Genomic DNA, 15,504 nt, shown 5'->3' with positions numbered 1-15,504 from the left:
TACCTAATGTAAGATGAAAGATTTGTTTTCTTATTGCCAACGGTAGTGTAATACACCTTGAGTCTAAACTGTGTTGTGGTCAGTTATGGTGAAATGGTGAAGTGTGAAGTTCAGACTGTGTTTCGATTAACGAATGATGAACTGACATTAGTCCAGTAAAACCACCAGCATGCTCCCACGCCCACTGTCCTACCGGCACAGGAACTTGCGTTGATTTATTAATAGAAAAGAAAGACTGGAAAGAAGGAAATCAGGCAAGAGTAGAGTATCAAGCTTCGTCAGCTTCGTGGCCATACAAGGAACGGAAGCTCAGATAGGCAAGGTGAGGAATGCAATCCATCACAACTGTGTGGAAAGAACTGGAGCGTGTAATGCATTGGGCAGGTGTCAGCCCACCGTCCAGTTACGATAGCCGCCTGATACCGAGACCAGCAAATACCTGTGCAGTTATGAGTCACACGCCAAGGGTCACCCCTGGGCGTTCAGCCGGACGAAGTGGCCGCGCGGTTCTGGCGCTGCAGTCTGGAACCGCGAGACCGCTACGGTCGCAGGTTCGAATCCTGCCTCGGGCATGGATGTGCGTGATGTCTTTAGGTTAGTTAGGTTTAACTAGTTCTAAGTTCTAGGGGACTAATGACCTCAGCAGTTGAGTCCCATAGTGCTCAGAGCCATTTGAACCATTTGAACCTGGGCGTTCACCCAACCGCTACCGCATGTCTGGGCGGGTACCGGAGCGATCGCGGACTCAACAGATATTGTCAAGCTCGAGCTAAGGCATACAGTTGGATACGGAAAGACAGAGGTAAGCAATGGGCACGTCCTTAGTACACAGAACTAACTATTGTAAGAAAATGAAACGCCTGCAGCGGTCCTTATGATTTTATTTATTGTGTAGCTACCAGTTTCTGCGCTTCAGTGCAACATCTTCGAGCCGTAGTTGATGCTGATGGGGTCGAGAGGATCCATATGTAATCAGTGGCCGACATAACTGGTTAAGCCGACTGTCTGTAAACTTTGGTGTCAACACTCCAACCATCATCTGGTAGCTACGAAATAAATATGATGGTAAGGACGGCTGTAGGCGTTTTATTTTCTTACAGTATTAAACGGCCGTGGTCCCCAAGACATATAGTCAAAAGGACGGACATACAAAAACTCGGTTCTTGACGGTCGACGTGCGGTTTGCCAAACGAAGTAATGCTTTCTGCCAATAACTTTTGTGGTGATTGTGTGTGGTTTTTTGCCGTTAGTACTGTGGGTGCTATGAAATAGTTAAAGATGTTGCAAAATAAATCGACTGGCCGCAAGAAGAACATGAGCCGCCCATTCAGGTGTACGGCCACACCAGGAGAGAGAGTTCCGCATAACTCTTAACAAATCGTCCTTCTGCGAGAGATGGCCGCGCGGTTTGAGGCTCCATGTCACGGATTGCGTGGCTTCTACTTAACAAATCGTCCTTCGGCGAGAGATGGCCGCGCGGTTTGAGGCGCCATGTCACGGATTGCGCGGCTTCTCCCGCCGAAGGTTCGAGTCTTCCCTCGGGCGTGGGTGTGTTCAAATGGCTCTGAGCACTATGAGACTTAACATCTTAGGTCATCAGTCCCCTAGAACTTAGAACTTCTTAAACCTAACTAACCTAAGGACAGCACACACATCCATGCCCGAGGCAGGATGGCATGGGTGTGTGTATTGTTCGTAGCATACGTTTTTTTTTAAGTTAGTTTAAGTAGTGTGTAAGTCTAGGGACCAATGACCTCAGCAGTTTACTCCCTTAGGAATTCACACACATTTTTTACGGCGAGAGACTTAGAGCTGCATAGGAGACACTTCCTGGTGTGAGGCGATAGTAGAAACTTCAACTGAATACGACAGAGAAGGCACTCTGGTGAGAGTCTTGATGAGACTTGTATTCTAAGCGCCACTGCCGCTAGCACAGTCATCTGGCTGTAGCTGCGACGCACACAGCCCACCGTATCTACGCCTCCGCCCGACTTCCGGCTAGCCGCCTCCGGGGCGCACTCCACCGCGTTGTCAGCAGACCTAATATCGTCCGGTAAATGATTTGAACTGCAGCGCTCTTATCAACGTTCACTTGCCAGTTACGTTTGTCTCTTAGGAAACACAATTACAACCCTGATAGCTACACTTAGAGTATTTTGTAGTCCATAGATATCTGCCACATTACTATAAGGGGCAGTCGAATGAAAACGAGACAGTTAAAGAAAAACGGAAGTAGACTGAAACTTCCTGGCAGTTTAAAACTGTGTGCTGGACCGCGACTCGAACTCGGGACCTTGGCTTTTCATGGGCAAGTGCACTACCATCTTTTTTTAATTTTTTAAATTTTTTATTTATTTATTTATTTTTTGTTGATCGTTGTGATTGGTCGTTGCGGACGTCACATGACATCCGTTCAAGTTCGTTGTTGACCCTTTCACTCAGTTTTCTTATTACAGAGGCCAAGCAGCTCTCTGACCGAACACGCTGAGCTACTGTGCCTGCCACCATCTGAGCTAACCAAGCACGACTCACACTCCGTTCTCACAGCTTTACTTCTGCCAGTACCTCGTCTCCTACCTTCCAAGCTTCACAGAAGCTCTCCTGCGAATCTTGCGGAATTGGCACACCAGGAATAAAGGATATTGATGAGACATGTATTAGCCACAGCCTGAGGAATTTTTCCAGAATGAGATTTTCACTCTGCAGCGGAGTGTCGGCTGATATGAAACTTCCTGGCAGATTAAAACTGTGTGCTACACCGAGACTCGAACCCGGGACCTTTGCCTTTCGCGGGCAAGGTCCGCAGGAGAGCTGCTGCGAAGTTTGGATGGTAAGAGACGACGTACTGGTAGAAGTAAAGCTGTGAGGACGGGGCGTGAGTTGTGCTTGGGTAGCTATGATGGTAGAGCACTTGCCCACGAAGGGCAAAGGTCCCGAGTTCGAGTCTCGGTCCAGCACACAGTTTTAATCTGCCTGGAAGTTCATATCAGCGGACAATCCGCTGCAGAGTGAAAATCTCATTCAAGGAAGTAAATTGTTTATTATTTCAAAAATAACCACCATAAATACTCACCCCTCTACTTAACTGTGTTCAGCCTGCCTGGCGGTGCTGCGTTGCGTGCTCCACGAACAGCGCTCGGAAGCAACATTCAGGATGCTCTACAAAGTATATCAAGAGTTTTACATCAGCCGCAAGGGTCCACTTGGTAATCTCACATTATGTTTTGACAATAGGTTGTTAACAATGATAATTAAAGAGAAGAAAAAATATGCTGAACAGTTTGCAAATTCATATGTGGGTACACTGAAACAACGATCGCGTGTTCCCAGGTAAGTACCAACAAACAACTGGGGTTTCTATTCCCATAAATATTCGATGGGATTCATGTCGGACATTCCGGGTGGCCAAATCGTTCGCTCCAATTGTCGAGAACGTTCTTCAAACTGGTCGCTAACAATTGTGACCCGGTGACATGTTTGAGAACATGAAGTCCATGAATGGCTGCAAATGGTCTCCAGGTAGCAGAACATAAGCATTTCCAGTCAACGATCGGTTCTGTTGGACCAGAGGACCCAGTCTATTCTACGTAAATACAGCCCATACCATTATGGAGGCGCCACCGGCAATGTTATCCCAACAAGGCATAGTTCAGAACCCGACCTGGAAATGTATTACTCAAGGAAATAAAATCTGTTTTCCGAAAAGTACTGTGTGTGCGTCGGCTCTTCCAGTAAAAACCTTCGTCAGACTGTCAGCACGCCGGCCGCTGTGGCCGAGCGGTTCTAGGCGCTTCAGTCCGGAACCGTACTGCTGCTACGGTCGCAGTTTCGAATCCTGCCTCGGGTATGGACGTGTGTGACGTCCTTAGGCTAGTTAGGCTTAAGTAGTTCTAAGTTTAGGGGACTGATGAGCTTAGATGTTAAGTCCGATAGTGCTTAGAGCCAATGAAACCATTTTGAACTGTCAGCACATTCCTACTGCGAAAGCCTTCGAATTGTTGCCAACTTACAATCGCAACCATCACCTGATTTGAGAGAGAGGCACCGAAACTTGTCAGATGACTCTGCGCTGCAAGAAAGTTCCACAAGGCAAGGGAACAATTGCACGTGTAGGAGCAGACAGCGGTGCAAGGAACAGCCCGGTCAAGAGGTTAATGCATTTACCCTACTGCGAGTCAAGACGGGCAATGTTTGCATGGAAGAAAGTTTACAGTTGCCTACAGAAATATGATTGTATCCAGCCGTGCACCTCTCCGTCCGAAGCAAATCAACGGCCACGTAAGGGCTCAAAAAATATGCAAATTGCATGGGGAAAGATCTCGTCTACATGAAGGATGTGTGAGGGCTTCCCAGCGAAACTTCTGCAGTGTACTCGAAACATCCTCGACAGCATTTGGATGGAAATTATCCTACAACGGAATGACTCCAAACTTGACAACAAGTGGCTTACAACAGAATGACGCCCACCGTCAACGTTTTCGGGCGTCTGGACGCGATGGGGTACTTCCATTTTTACAAAGTGTCCACAACGAGTACACGCACAGAACGAACCATGGTGTGAAATTTTCTTTGACTTATTTCATGGGTCTTGGACGTACAAGTTAAACAACAGGAATATAGCTTGTAGCCCTGTGTCACTCACCAATATAGTCCTTACTCGAATGATTATTTACGTACAGTTAACTTTGCACTAATCAGGACCGCAGTCGAAAACGCCATAGAAACCAGGAAATCGTTACTTCGCAGATACAGTAAAAGCAGCGCCACGATCAGGCGCTGTAGAAAGCAAGGGCCTGACAGGTAGTCGTGGTATTCTTTGCCAGTGACTCATTTGGATGCGGTGCGGAAGGGCGTATCGTCAGCACACTTCTCTCCACTCGTTCTCATCTTTGCAAACCTAGAAATCAATACCTCAACTCGGCTCACGAAGGTGAATGAATCTCTTTCGAGAAAAAATCCCTGGTAGTAACGGGTCCTCCGTGTGTCAGTCAGACGCGCCGACTGTTCAGGCCTCAAAGTGTGTCTTAGGTATAAATAGAAAAAAAAAATCTTGCTTAGGTGATGGTCAACAGAACGTAGATTGTTTTTGTTACACAATCCATAACACTGTGCTGTCTGTGATAATGTTATTTTTTCAGCTACCGGTTACGGTTCTAAACCAACATCAACGGCAGCTGTACAACATACGAAAGTGGGCAATGTGACACAGCCAAACGTAATAAGAAAAAATAGGAAAAACCGTCAAATGGATAGAAATACCCACAAAAATTATCACAGATGTATTACATCTCGTACATGCTTTGACATAAGTTATCACTGAAAACCAAAATTGCCAATAAAAACAAAAGTTGTGACAAGATTTAAACATGATGGCACACAGACAAAACTTTTGAAGTTTTACATCTACATATTCTATATTTCTTTTGTATTTTCCTTCACTCCTAAAAATACTATTTCCTTCGTATTCATTTATTTTAATGTGTATTTCCGTCAGATATTGCGTGAGTGACTTTAATTTCATGAATTGATGTGTAGCTTGTATTTTACATGCTTACGTTTTTGACTGGATTGTAAAATATTGTATATTCTTACATTCATCAGTGATGTACAGCAGTGCAACTCAAAAACTTCAAACTTAAAGATGACAGTCTTGACCAAGTACAAAAAAATTTGCCATTAAGTACTTTTGTGGTAATCGGATTACAAAACTGAAGTATTAACAGTTCTTCTCTAGGCTGATATTACATAACAATATCAGTAAAATAAAATATGAATAACAAGAGTTTTATGAACAAACATGGTCTGCATCTAAACTGTTACATATTCGTAAGAAGAATATATCATCCAGTGTCTACATAAGCACAAATATAATTGAAATTCCTTTTGTGTTGAGAAAAATTAATAAAGAGATATGATATGAACTTACACTTTAACGTATTGGTTCGCATATATTTCTTAAACATCACTGCATTGTTATAAGACTAAGTAAATAAATACCAATCAGCAAACAGACAAAAATTAATAAAGCAAGAGCAATACTCAATTACAAAATCGAAATACAGAATTAAAATTTGTTTTTAAAAGACAAAACCAGGGATACATTGGGGAAAAATAAGAGGAGGGTTTTAATCCTGACTTTAAACATATAGTAAAAGTAATATAACTCTGAAAATAATAAAATGTTTTGGGGCTGTGGGAGTGTTTGTAGGAACGGCGTAAGAGGAAGGAATTAAATGTGTCATAAAACTTACAAAGTCACGATGTCAAAAATTAATATAGTCATGAAAAGTTATAAAAGTGCGGAACTAAGGGACATTGCCCCAACAAAGCTACCGAATTTTCAGAAGTTATAACAGAGTCTGTCTGACATACATAGTGTTTTTATCAAAAAGTAAAACACATATGCCAATGTATAGAATTTGATCACGGTTAATGAGCAGAAAGCCAAAACCATTGATGACCGTATTTAAAATAACAAAAAAAACTTGGTATGAACTGTCATGGACGTATCTGAATTTAAAAAAATATGTTCTGAGTCATGTGGAACGTGGAGAGCTTGTGTCTCAGCTCTCATCACAATGCCGTCGTATTGTGCACGTTGGGACAGGGCCCTTGGAACATACAGATTCGTCCTTCCCTCTCCCCCCTCTCCCTCCACCCCCAATCCACACCCAAACTTGTACTTCACATGAAACAGTTAAAAGTTTACCTGTAAACAAAATAATGAGGAAAACGAAAATCGTATCACTTCAGTCGTTAAATAAACCATTTGCATGCTCTTCCTGAAATTAGTCTAATCCTGAAACGAGCCGTGATCCTCTGAGATGACAGCTACGATCTGTGTTTATTTTCTAACCACATGTAATACTGAGAATTAAATAATACATTTATGAGACGAGCAGTAACATTTATTATTAAACTAACTGTGGCGGAAGTTGAAATCCTGATTGGACCACATAATGTGTTTTATTCTAATAGCATTGTATAAGCCGCGATGACCGTCTGTACTAAATTAAATTCAGTGCCGGATCAGACTGAGAAGTCTGATCTTTCGGTACATCCAGCCTCTTGCACTGTTTTGTGGCAGCTGCTTAGGTGTCTTGTGCCCACAGCAACACTGGTTTCACGACTGTTTTTTATGCCATTCCTTTGGTTCTGACATTTTTGTTTTTTTCTCAGGGAGTCCCAAAATTAGTTTTCAATTAGTCTGCTGTTACTGTGTTCATCCTCTGACGACCCTGATACCAATTATTTTCCGTAGTTCATCCGTGGTACTTGAAGCACACACTTTAAGCTCCTCTGTATGACAGGCGGGAGTTTCTTTCTTCCTAGAATAGACTCCATATCCTCCAGCGCTCTTCCCCAGTCTTCCAGCTTGCCCTCCACGCCCATCTTGCTTGTGTCGTACAAGATGAGATAAAAATTACAACCCCTGTGGCTCTGTCTGTTAAGTTCGTCTAGCAGGACGACAATTTATTAACTGAAAGATATAAGGACTAAATGTAGATCTGTCAAGCGCTTCCATGAATGGCATTCATTCTATCAGACCTGCACTGTTCTTTGACATTTTTCTTGCATGGTTTATATAACACATCCGTATTTGCTGCAGTAGCACATATTAAATATAAGTATGCCATTCCACGATATTTCTGCTCCCTGCCATCATTTATCGTTTGTGATCGTTTACGAGAGGTGGCTTAGCAGTCTTCGGCAACATATGACTAAATGGTTTCAGTGGTTGACTACTCTGGAGGCAAGGGTTTCAGTAAAACATAGTCTGTATGAAGCTGACTGAGGACAGCACGGGCAACGTGCGGTCTTGCATTGTTGAAAGATGTTGTTACGGAGACGTAGAAGCAAGGGCATAACCACTAGGCGTAGCAAGCAAGAAATGCAAGGCGTTTCGGCCAGATTATCGGCTCTGCGAACCAAAGGTTGTGTTACCGAATACCATCTTGCTCAGTAGAATTAAATCTTGCAATGTTTGCTCTCCTCAGAGGTTCCACATATGGATAGGACCATGGTAATGCTGTAGATTCCCCTAAGTCCAGAGCACAGATTAAAAGAAGAAGGGGGCTACTAATGTTTTAACAGCTTTGCATTAATGCTAGTTAACAATGAACAACCCTTAAATTTTTTTGAAGCCATAGTTAAATTTTGTTTGTGTGTGATATCGTATACGACACCTCAACACCGAAGCCGGACTGCTATTCGCGGAACTTTGCAACTTCATGTTGCTTCATTCAAATTCTGTAGCAGATTATTGTCGAAAGATCTTTCACAAAACCCAAAGAAATTCTGGTTGTATGTAAAGGCTGTTAGTGTCACCAAAGTTAGCGTCCAGTTCCCAGCGAAGGCGACATGAACTGAAACTGAGGGCAGCAAAGCAAAAGAAATTCCATTAGATAAATTAATCGCTTTTTGCGAAGACAATACCATTACCAACTTCGGAGGCCTTCAGCGATGCGGGCAGACAACCATCTTGTTGACTATGAATATGGCAAGCCCGTATCTAATGAAGCAAATGATGATTTGCCTGGTTCTAACAAGATCTTCGCTAAGGCACGGGAATCAGAATACCTAAGCTTACGGCTGCAAGATGATCTCCCTTCCTTTATTTCGCCGAGACAGGCTATGCAGTTCCAGAATTGCAAAGTTTCAATCAGTGCTGACACCTAGTGGTGCTCGGCAGAAAGATGAACAAGTGAACTGCAGCTCGAGACTAAAAAGAATACAGTACTCGTATGAAAACATGTCGTGGCAGTACCTCCGTTGGTTTTGGTTGGTTGTTTGAGGTTAAAGGGACGAAACAGCAAGGTCATCAGTCCCTTGTTTCAAATAGACTCCATTCTGCTAACGGGACATCTCAGAAAAGTCAGAACAATAAAACGGAAAAAGGGGAAACGTAAAAGGGCAGTCACGTTGTCAATAGTAAAAACAAATGAGGGAAATGGGCAAGAGAACGAACCCAACACTATGCTGAAGCAGCATAGGCAAGACCACCTGTGACTTAAAAGGTACAACTGCTATAATGCAGAAAGTACGTATGGGAATAGAAAAACTAACCAAGCCTTAAAAAGAAGGGGTAAAAACAGAGTAAAAGGGAAAGAAAAGAGGATTCCGGTCAGGGAGGTGAATCGGGAATCTCTGAACACTGCCTACAGTGGGAGACACCCAAACACTCACCGCCCTGCCCCAACACCAGAGGGAGATTAAAAACTTTAAAACTGAGAATAAAAACCACTCTCCCGGAGGAAACCTAGAACCAGAGAGACCATCCGGGAATCGTCAGCCAACATCAAAGGTAAAGTGTGGGGGAGTCTGTACTTAGCACGCAGAGCCAAAAGAAGGGGGCATTCAACCAAAATGTGGGCCACTGACTGGAAGGCTCCACAACCACATAGCGGGGGTGGCTCATCACGCAAAAGGAAACCATGGGTCAGCCTGGTATGGCCATTGCGGAGACGACACAGTGTGGTCGAGTCCTTGCGGGAGAGGCGAAAGGAAGAACGCCATGGGCCTGGATTCACCTTAATGGCACGAAGTTTATTAGACAGTGGAGTAGCCTCCCAAGAATTGGCCCATGACTGTGCAAAGTGGGATTTGACGTGAAGCCGTAAATCCGCTGCAGGAGGGGTTACAGAAAACGGGGGGTAAGTAACTGCTCCCCCAGCCAAACGATCAGCGAGCTCATTACCCAGGATACCCACATGGCCCGGGACCCATAGGAAGTCAATGGAACAAGCAGCACGGTGAAGATCAGCGAGATGGTCATGGATGGCAGAGACCAAGGGATGGCGCGAAAAACACCGGTCAATAGCAAGAAGGCCACTCATCGAGTCCGTACATAACAAAACGCGGTTGTGTTGGGATTGTTTAATAAAGGTAAGGGCCCGGGAAATTGCCATCAATTCCGCAGTAAACACCCCACATGAGGGTGGCAGTAGATGATTTTCCGTTCCAACAAAGGACGTGAAGGCATACCCAACATGATCAGCAGATTTAGAGCCATCAGTGTAAAAAACAACAGCATCCCGAAACTCCCATAAAATTTGGCGGAAAAAGGAACGGAACACCACCGGGGGGATGGAATCTTTCGGACCGCGGCGGAGATCCATCCGAATTCGAGGCCGAGGAACTAACCAAGGAGGGGTGGAGGGGAGGGAGCGAGGAAGGCAGGACAAAGAAGGAAGCCGAAAATCACGGTTAAGAGACGCAAGGCGCAGTCCAACCGGTAAACCCGCCCGAGGGCGGGAGTCAGGCGGGCGACGTCCATGGCCTGGGAATAGGATAGAATAGGAAGGATGAGCGGGAGAAGAACGGATAGTAAGGGCATAAGACACCAGAAGCTGGGACCGCCGAACAGAAAGGGGGGGGGATCCCAGCTTCAACCAGGAGACTGTCAACAGGGCTAGTAGGGAAGGCACCGGTGGCCAAACGGATACCACGATGGTGGACCGGATCCAGCACGTGCAGCGTGGAAGGAGCAGCTGAACCATAAACTTGACAACCATAGTCCAAACGCGACAGAACTAGAGCACGATAAAGACGGAGGAGGAGGGAACGGTCCGCACCCCAAGAGGAGTGGGCAAGGAAGCGAAGGACATTGAGTTTACGGAAACATCCTACATTCAGGAGTCTGATATGGGGCAGCCAAGTGAGCTTGTTGTCGAAAAGAAGACCTAGGAAACGAAACTGTGGAACCACAGGCAATCTTTGTGCAGCGAGATAGAGCTCTGGATCAGGGTGGACCGTAGTACGGCGACAGAAGTGGACCACCCGCGATTTTAAAGGAGAGAATTGAAACCCGTGTGAGAGGGTCCATGCAGAGGCACGCCGTATAGCCACCTGGAGCTGCCGTTCTGCAGATGGCATCGAGGAGGAACTAACCCAAATGCAGAAATCATCCACATACAGGGCAGGGGCGACCAAGGGACTGACAGAGGCCACAAGTCCATCGATAGCAATGAGGAAAAGAAGGACACTCAAGACAGAACCCTGTGGGATGCCCGTCTCCTGGGTCCGTGGAGAACTAAAAGCAGTACCAACTCGAACTCTGAATGACCGATGGATCAGGAACTGGCGGATAAAAATCGGGAGTGGGCCCCGAAGACCCCACTGATGAAGGGTTAGTAAGATATGATGGCGCCAGGCCGTGTCATAGGCCTTGCGAAGGTCAAAAAATACTGCAACCAAATGGCGGCGCTGGGAAAAAGCCTGCCGAACTGCGGATTCCAAGCGAAGTAAATGATCGATTGGAGATCGTCCCTCTCGAAAGCCACACTGGTAAGGGGACAATAGATCCCGAGATTCGAGGACCCAAGTGAGCCGACGGGCTACCAGCCGTTCAAGTAACTTACAACCAACATTGGTCAAACTAATTGGCCGATAGCTGTCAACAGATAGGGGGTTCTGACCAGGCTTAAGGACAGGAACCACAATGCTATCCCTCCACTGAGAAGGGAAGTCACCCTGGAGCCAGATACGGTTAAACACCCGAAGAAGATGGTGCCGTTGTGGAGCACTGAGATGTTGAATCAGCTGGTTATGAATGGAATCTGGGCCAGGGGCCATATCGTGAGAAGAAGATAGAGCAGAAAGAAATTCCCATTCAGTGAAAGGTTCGTTGTAAGATTGTGACTCACAAGTGGTGAAACATAAGGTGACAGCTTCAGCCTGCTGTTTTTGATGAAGGAAAGCAGCTGGATAGGAGGCCGACGCTGATGCCACTGCAAAATGGGTCGCAAGATGTTCTGCGAGAACTAATGGGTCCGTACAAATGCCATCTGGGAGGTGAAGGCCTGGGAGGGTGGACTGCCGATGGCAACCTTGGAGAGAGCGAAGTGTAGCCCATACCCGTGACAGAGGGACAGTGGAACCAAGGGAAGAAACGAATCGTTCCCAACATATCCGCTTGCTCTGTTTGATTAAATAACGGGCTTTAGCGCGAAGGCGCTTAAAGGTAGAAAGGCTGGCTACAGATGGGTGCCTCTTAAAGTGTTGCAAAGCTCGACGGCGATCACGGATGGCAATGGCAATGGCCGTACTCCACCACGGGACTTGCCGACGACGAAATTGTCCAGATGAGCGCGGGACAGCAAGGTTAGCAGCGCGAACAATCGCGTCAGACACGTCACGTAGGACGTCATCAATACAACCCGACAAAGAGGGAGAAAACTCGACCTGTGCAGTATATAGAGGCCAATCGGCGCGGTGGAAAGACCAACGAGGTAACCTCTCCATCGGGGAGCGGGAAGGGAGCGTGATAATCAACGGGAAATGGTCACTATCACAAAGGTCGTCGTGTGGCGACCAGTGTAATGAAGGGAGGAGAGAGGGAGAAGAAAGAGAAAGATCAATGGCAGAAAAGGTACCATGACCAGCACTGAAATGAGTAGGGGAGCCATCATTAAGAAGGCACAGGTCGTGGTCTGCAATAAATTGGTCTATAAGAAGACCTCGTCTAGATGGAAAGGCACTGCCCCACAAAGGATGATGAGCATTAAAATCCCCAAGGAGGAGGAAGGGAGTTGCTGAAGAAGGGTGGTTAAGGCAGGTGTAAGAGTCCCGTCAGGAGGGAGATAAAGATTGCATACTGTGACTGCAGAGTCTAAGTGGACCATAACAGCAACCGCTTCCAATGTAGTTTGGAGAGGAATCCACGTGCTAGCAATGTCTGTACGGACCAACGTACAAACGCCACCAGAAGCCCGCAAGGGTCCGACCCGATTTCGACAGAAAACACGGAACCCACGGAGGGGCGGTGAGTGAGCATCAGTAAAATGAGATTCCTGGAGAACCACACAAGCTGCTGAGTAGGACGAAAGAAGGGATTTCAATTCCGGAAGGTGACGATAGCAGCCATTACAATTCCATTGGAGAACCACAGAACGATGGTTTAAATGAGGGCTGAACACGCTAAATCCAGTCATATCGCCGGGTCCCCACCCGTCACCGACAAGGAGGGGGCGACATCCGTAAACGACAGGTCAGAATCCGGTTGTGAAGTCGGGGAAGGGTCCTCCGGTGACACCAGAGGCTCTTTGTCCCGGGACTTATGTTTCTTCTTCTTTTCAGGCTGAGATCGAGGAGGGCTGTGTGGCATAATGGAGCCAGCTGCAGCAAGATCAGGAACAGAAAGAGACCGGGCAACCTGGGGGCCGATAGACCGCGGCTCTCGCGGTCGCCGCGCTGCAGCAGACCTTTGACCTGGAAGGTGCCGGGAAGGGGCATCCCGGGAGAGGCGCCCCTGACCGGCAGACGCCGAAGGAGTGGGACACTTCTCCGGCTGGGGAGGGGGAGCAGCGCCCAGAGGAGAAGGTGTGGGAGCCGCAGGGGAGGGGGGAAGGAGAGGGGTCCGGGATGGGGGTAAGGAAGGGGGAGGAAGGGATGAAGATGTAACCAAGGCGTAACTAGATGTCATGGACACAGGGTGCAATCGTGCATATTTCTTACGGGCCTCTGTGTAGCTTAAACGATCAAGGGACTTATACTCCTGTATCTTTTTTTCTTTCTTATAGACTGGGCAATCTGCTGAACGTGGAGAATGACTACCATGACAATTTACACATACAGGAGGGGGAACACAGGGACTCCCCTCATTGAGTGGACGTCCACAGTCACCACAGAGAGGGTCCTGAGAACAGCGAGAAGACATGTGGCCAAAACGCAAGCACTTAAAACACCTCATAGGAGGTGGGATGTACGGCTTCACATCACAACGATACACCATAATCTTAACTTTCTCAGGAAGGGTATCCCCTTCAAAGGCCAGGATAAAGGCACCAGTATCAATACGATTATCTTGAGGACCCTTCTGAACACGCCGAACAAAGTGAACACCCCGCCGTCCGAGATTGTCCCGAAGTTCCTCATCAGTTTGTAGGATGAGGTCTCTGTGAAAAATCACACCTTGTACCATATTTAGAGACTGGTGAGGGGTAATGGACACGGGAATTGTGCCAAGATGGGTACAGGCACGAAGGGCCGCAGATTGGGCAGCCGAAGCAGTTTTTATCAGCAACGAACCCGACCGCATCTTGCTCAGGGAGTCCACTTCGCCGAACTTGTCATCAATGTGTTCCACAAAGAATAAAGGTTTGACACTGGTGAAAGTATCTCCATCAGTCCTGGTGCAAACGAGATAACGGGGGAAAGGTTTTGCCCCTAGACGACGGGCCTGACCCTCCTCCCAGGGGGTAGCCACGGGAGGGAAGGCCGAAGGGGCAAGAGAAGCAGCACTTGAGGAATCAGTACCACGCAGAGAGACGGCCGCAGAAGAGCGGCCAGAGTTTTGGACCCGTATGCGTTTCATCTGCATAGCGTCCGCCCTGATACCACCCACTCCGATCAGGGGCTCTCCTCACAGGCGCCACCCAGCCACAGCAAGGGCCGTCTGGCACGGCGGCCATTGCCGGGACTTCCGATGCTCCAGGATGACGAGCAACCACTCCAAGGCATGCATGAGGAGGTCACAGCTCAGGTATCAGAAGTGTGATCCCTGTGTGTTCAGGGGGCTCAACCAAAAGGGTACATAGCGACCCCACCACACGGGCTGGCTACCGTGCTGGCTATGCACCCTAGCATCAGACAACGACGTAAAAGAAAAGGTGGAATGTACTAGGAGGGCACACGTCGGAGACACTAGGTAAGGTGCTCTTCCCCAAATGGCTCACACTACGGAAGAGAAATTTTGGAATGGAGGTCAAACCCCAGAGGGGGAACAAGGAATGCCAAAAGGAGGAGATGATTACGCAACAAAGCCGGAGTGTAAAACCAACAGAACCAGGAGGATAGCGGGGGCCAACATAAGCAAGGACACCAATAGAGGGAGAGGAGAGGGCGAGGGGAAAGGGGTATGGAGGGGAAAGGAGGGGAAGGGAAAGGAAATGCAGCCCGGGAGAGAAAGGAGGCTGCAATGGCTCGGGGCCCCGTGCTCGCCATGCACGTATCCACAAAAGAGTTGTGGACCCCCTGGGGGGGGCAGTACCTCCGTGTTGTCGTTGGACGCACTGCTGTCAGCACTTCACTTTCTGCTGTCGAGTCGCCAGCCATGGTGGCCGAGCGGTTGTAGGCGCTTCAGTCCGGAACCGCGCTGCTGCTACGGTCGCAGGTTCGAATCCTGCCTCGGGCATGGATGTGTGTGATGTCCTTAGGTTAGTTAGGTTTAAGTAGTTCTAAGTCTAGGGGACTGATGACCATAGGTGTTAAGTCCCATAGTGCTCAGAGCCATTTGAACCATATTTTTTTTTGCTGGGCGGTGAGGAACCCACCGGGCACACACCTTTGAGTACCCTAACTGAAGGATGCGTGTGTCAGCGCTACAGAACAGAGACGTCCAGTTGAGAAGCGAGGTCTTTGATTGTGATCCGTCGATCACCTGGAATGAGGGTGTCTGCATGTTCCAACAATGCAGGAGTCACAGTTGTGTGCCGCCAGCCGGCACGTGGGATATCGACCAGATTGGCGAGATCTTGTTCCTATGACGACAGGCGCCTCGCCCAA

Source organism: Schistocerca piceifrons, chromosome 2 (genome assembly GCF_021461385.2).
Source record: "Schistocerca piceifrons isolate TAMUIC-IGC-003096 chromosome 2, iqSchPice1.1, whole genome shotgun sequence".
In the NCBI taxonomy this organism is placed as follows: domain Eukaryota; kingdom Metazoa; phylum Arthropoda; class Insecta; order Orthoptera; family Acrididae; genus Schistocerca; species Schistocerca piceifrons.
This window is presented reverse-complemented; position numbering follows the sequence as displayed.